Source organism: Alexandromys fortis, unplaced genomic scaffold (genome assembly GCF_014885135.2).
Source record: "Alexandromys fortis isolate MF-2015 unplaced genomic scaffold, M_Fortis_MF-2015_v1.1 scaffold_54, whole genome shotgun sequence".
Lineage (NCBI taxonomy): Eukaryota > Metazoa > Chordata > Mammalia > Rodentia > Cricetidae > Alexandromys > Alexandromys fortis.
The window spans coordinates 1,386,587-1,392,517 of record NW_026067958.1 but is presented as its reverse complement, the minus strand read 5'-3'; positions in this window follow the sequence as shown (position 1 = coordinate 1,392,517).

The following is a 5,931-nucleotide window of genomic DNA, read 5'->3' as shown; positions in this document are numbered from 1 at the left end:
ATGAACATGGGATGTACTCACTCATAATTGGTTTCTAGAGATAAATAAAGGTCAGTGAGTCTATAATTTGATCTCCTAAAGAAGCTAAATAAGAAGGTGATCCCAAAGAAAAACATATAGCTATCCTCCTGATTATGGGAAGTAGACAAGATTGCTGGACTGATAAATCTTATAGACGGACAAATTTAAAACAGGTCAATCAAGAAGCTTTGCAAATGGCATTTGCTCATAGAGTAAACACTTCTACCAAATCTTGAATGTTCTATTTTTCACATTCTATAAGGATGAATCGAATATCTGTGGTATTATGAATCAAACATACTCAAGTTATTTGAAATTATAAAATAAATAACCCAGGTATCTGTTTACTTGAAGAATTTACTGTCCTTCTTTCCTCCAAGACTTTTTTATTTCATGATTATAATTGTACTCTTTGAAATCTGGGCCACAGAGGAAATGAATAACTGTCCTAGAATAATTTAGGTTCCAAATGAATTATGCTTATAATTTTATTATCTAATTTTAAAAATTGTGAAGTTAATTGAAATTAATTAAATAATTGAGATGTAGCAGAGTCCCAAATTCTTTCCAAAAAAATTTCTACAAAAATATTCAGATATAATATACTGGAAAGTAGACAAAAGGAAGATTTTACTATCATTTTTTTGTAATCTGCTTCTGCTCTACACAAGGAGTTTTGTGATGGCAGAACACTGGATCAAGTCCAAGGGTGAGCTTCAACATTTTTTCTGTAGTTCTAAGCTGAATTCTTTGGCCTTTGTCTATTACATTTTTATCTGTGAGCAGTAGAATTCTGATGGAAAGGGGAAAAGGAGAGAATGGACTCAAAGACTGAAAGTAAATATCAGAACGGGGGCCCGGTTGCTGATTTGGGTTTATACAATGGAGTTTTGATCTTTGAAGCTTTTTAGTAGTCTAAAATAGAGAAGTGGGTGAAATCTGAACATCTATTACTTTATTTCAAAAAGGTTTTCCCATCCTTTCATTAGCTTTGAGATTGCTCTTCCAGTGGACCAGTTTCTCATTCATGATAGCCACACTTTTGGCCTTTTCGCAGGGTAGTTGCTGACCAAAGACACATGTTCCAGACTGGTGCTCATTCCATGTGGGTTACCACATTCTGCCCCATGTAAACTCATGTCTCTGTCCACAGCTGATTAGATCAAGGTGACCGGAAGGGCAGCCTAAGAACCATGTCCATCCATCAGGGTTAAGAGTGGCAATTAGCTAAGATATCCTAAATATGTCTGATTTTAAACTCTGGTAGACAGAGAAGGTGGCCCCTGGTTATACTATTGAAAACTGTAAGATACAAAAGTCAGGAGGAAGCACAAGTAAGTGTGGATGAGTGGAAAGCACGAAGAGAGGATAGAAGGAATTGAAGAGGTGATTGCTGGTGGCAGGAGCTTTGGCATAATGGGCAGAAGTGGATTCTTGTTCATGGTAGCCACTGTTTAGAGAACTGATTTCTGCTATTAAGTCTTGGCCCATGCTCCATTCGATCTACAGGAAGCTAGGCCACTCTGAGCGACCTCCTTTTCCCTCCCTATATATCTGTAGCACTCCAGTGCCGCAAACCCTGGGTCTCTTTCTGTGTTGCACAGAAGCTTCCTATTCTCTGGGATGAGTTCCAGGTGTGCCTGTCACCCTCGTCACAGACGTCTGATGAACAAAGCCTTTACATAGGTCCTTTGTCACAGACTAGAGGCTCATATCCGGCAAATGGAGTGATCAGCCAGCACATACTAAATGATGGTAAGATGTACATGGTGTCCTCCAAAATGAAACACTTAGCAAATGGGACATTATTATCACCAGTTGAATGTCACATATGTTGGTATTAAATTTTATTGTATTTCAACATTTTTGTCTTTAAATTTCACTGTATCTCAACTTTAATTTGGGTTATTTTTTAAATATTCTACTGAAAATCAGTAGAATTTTTATTCTTCTTTGTGTTTGTTTCAAAGTCTCTCTATACAGCTCAGGCTGACCTGCAACTCACTTTGCAGCCCAGAAAGGATATAAGCTATAGCTCATCCCCAAATTTATGATCTTCCTGTTTTCATTTCCCAAGTGTGGAGATTATAGGTGTGCACCACTACACCAGGTTAAAAAATCTCAGTAGTTAGTAGTTAAATTGTGTTTTCCTGTGCCTTGTGAAAGGGTCAATAATTAATATCAAATGAATTTAACTGTATTAGAAGATACAGACAAAGACAGGATTTGGGGGATTTAGAGAACAATAGTGATTTTTTTCTTTATTTGTTCTGTTTGTTGGTTTTTCTCTTTTATTGATTACTTCTGTTTTGACAGTTTCATACATGTGTACGGTGCATTCAATTTCCTCTCAGCCTCAGCCCTCTTGTCAGCTTTCACTTTGCCCCTTATTATTCACTAAGTAGTTCCATAACTACTAAGTGATAGATCTTGATTAAAAGGTGTAATTAATGCCAGGTGGTGGTGGTGCACGCCTTTAATTCCAGCACTTGGGAGGCAGAAGCAGGCGGATCTCTGTGAGTTCAAGGCCAGCCCTAGTCTACAAAAGCTAGTTCCAGGACAAGTGCCAAAAGTTACCAAGTAACTCTGTCTCGAAAAAAATTAAAAACAAAAACAAAAACAAACAAACAAATGATAATTAAGGGAATAAATTAGCAGTAATGAATTTATTCATTCAGAGTTTACTTCTTCAGAGTTCAGTGTATTTAAAACACAGACCAAAGAAACTTTCTCTTCCACCATTAAGATTAGTAGGGGAGTCTGAGAGCAAGCAATTAATTACATATTTTTGTAATTCTGACTACTTAATTATAGTTTGAAAAGCCACAAAAGGGAATCCCAGAGTGCTAAGAATTCTTCATGCTTCAAAGGGTGAAGTGTGGACTGCAGGGAGGGTTTGGAAAGCATAGTAAAGCAGGAAGGTTTGAGCTGAGCCCTGAGAGCTGCGTGAAGAGCTGACAGTTGAAGTCCTTTGCAGCACTGGACATATGTGGAGATCTAGGCATTGATGGGCAGTAGCAGAGATGTACATGTCTCGTCTCAAATTTTAAGTAACAGTGGAACATTTTCATATTTACATTTTCACATTTAATAAAATTGAATCTTTGGTGGAAACTTGTGTGTTCACATTCCCTTATCACTCTAATTATGACTTTTTCCATTCCTAAAACACTTAGTGTTAGGTAAATTATACAAATAAAGCTTCACAGATGTGGTGTACCTTCTTGGTGTAATCCGGTATTACATGGGTTTTCCTGCACTGCCACTACCTCCCCATATCATTTTGGAAAGCATGTGTTGACCTGACCTTATCTAGTACTGTCTGCAGTACAAGCATTGACTGACATGTGCTTCTGCCTTGCTTTAGGGTTCCCTCATTCAGGAATCTCATTTCCATCTAATACACAGTACGAGTGGGGTATGCCGTGTTAAATGGGCAATGCAGGGGGAAATCATTCACAATGCAAGAAAGCTGTTGATGTTTATCTAGACTACCACCTTCCTCTAAGGTAGGTCATAGTCCTTTTTTAAATTCTAGCAAGAATGTACAATATAGATCTCCTTTAAAAGCCTGACAAGGTACTTACATATTATAGGTGTTACATCTGAAATCATTGACTGGCCATATTTGATTCCTTTAATCGATGCCTAATGAATAACACCTATTGGAATTTACACACATTTCCTGGTAGGTACATTTTTTTCCTTTAGAAAGAACTTTTGACTTCCAGTACTGTGGCACATAAAGTGATTTATGGGCCTCTAAACCTTTGGTATTTATGGAAAAGTAGCTCTAATTTTGAAGTGTCCAGTTTGTATTGGGACAGCCAGTTCCATATACGTTTTTAAAAAATGCTTTTAATATTGTGATTATGATTTTCGCCTCCCCCACCTCCCTCAGATCCTCCCCACCTCTGCACCTCGTCGCACTGAAGTCCAGCCGGAGCAGGGAGGACAATGATTGCTCATCTGCACAGGAAGGACAGACGCCTTTCCTGTGCAGGGGCTGTGGTGGTACAGCTGCATCACCAAAGGGAAAGATCCCAGGAAGTCAGCTGCCTTTGATGAGCTGTCCTCAGTGAGGACAGTTAGAGCACTGCTGGTGGTGCCCGGATATTCAGAGCATAGTTTCAAAGTCACGGTCTCGTTTCCCGACTTTCTAACTTTCCAGCTTTCCTGAAATCACACACAATTGTCAGGATACTATGGCTAGTTGGATCATGTTTTCCTGTTCAGGGATCTCATGGCATGGAAATGTGACCAGTCGAGTATCATGGGATACAGATGTCTTAGTTTGGGTTTTTACTGCCGTCAAGAGACACCATGACCAGGACAACTCTTTTTTTTTTTAAAATTTTTTTTTATTGAGAAAAGGAAAAAAAAAGTTTCCGCCTCCTCCCAGCCTCCCATTTCCCTCCCCCNTCTCCCCCTCCCTCTCCAGTCCTAAGAGCAGTCAGGGTTCCCTGCCCTGTGGAAAGTCCAAGGTCCTCCCCCCTCCGTCCATGTCTAGGAAGGTGAACATCGAAACTGGCTAGGCTCCCACAAAGCCGGAACATGAAGTAGGATCAAAACCCTGTGCCATTGTCCTTGGCTCCTCATCAGCCCTCATTGTTCACCATGATCAGAGAGTCCAGTTTTATCCCATGCTTTTTCAGCAGGACAACTCTTATAAAGAAAACATTTAATTGGGGCTAGCTTACAGTTTCACAGGTTCAGTGTGTTTTCATTGTGGGGAGCATGGCAGCATGCAGGCAGAGGAAAAGGTAAGAGTCCTACATCTTGCAGGAGACAGGAAGTCAACTGACACACTTGGTGGTATCCTGGCCTTAGAAAGCCTCAAAACTGACCTCCACGATGACACACTTCCTTCAACAAGGCCATGCCTACTCCAACAAAGCCACACATCCTAATAGTGCCATTCTCTGTGAGGTTATGGGGACCAATTACATTCCAACTACCACAACAGGCAAAGCCATTTTGTCAGGAGGAGTAAAAAAGATTCAATGCTGATTGAGGAAGGGGCCAGGGGGTTCCTCCTTTTAATTTTTGCTGACATTGGCAGAAGTTTGGTAATTTTCCATTGGCCATGAGCTTGCTCTGGGAAATGCTTACTTCTTGTGTACTATTATTTTTACCTTGACTTTGTAGGTCAGTGGACAGTCAACTCAGCCTAAGAATGGCCGAGTTTCTCCTGCTGTTGACGTCATAATTTTGAACAAACATCCAGGTCTTTTGTGAGTCTCAGACTAAGGCTGAGGGATGTTAGGTACTGAGCTATTGAAAAGGCACAAGGACGAGAGAAGGGAATTATATATCAGTTCCAATGGACAGCAGGTAAATTTCTTCATATATTATGGTCTTGAACAAAACATTTAAAAATGATCAGCATAATTACATATAGAGTTCAGTAGAATCTGACCCAAAGGTGAAAGCAGCGGTGTGGACAAACACAATATGAAGAAAGAGATACCCAGCCTCTTTATCCCATTTTAAGCACCAGTCAGATGTCAGCAAGTCCAAGTGTAGATTCAGTGGTTTTAAGCAAAGGAGATCTTCAAGTTTATATGAAGTAACCTAGGCAGTTGTTTTCATAACTTGCATATACAGGCTGTTGTTATTACAAAGAAAGAAAACCTTCATTTACATCAACGCTGGCGAGAAACTATCTTCATTGTCTAAGTTTTAAGGAGATAGCTTTAATAAGATATTATTTCCACGTTGAATGATTGGTTTACCGTGAACTGGTGGATGATGGCCTTTTATGGTGGAGGGTTAGGAGGATGAGTAGCTTGTGGAGCAGCAGTGAGGGGCAAAACTGTCCCTCCCAGGACAGAGCAAAATGGAAGATGGAAGAAACCCGTGGGCAAAAGCAAACTCCATATTTTCATGATCAGGTGTGTCTAGAGCTGT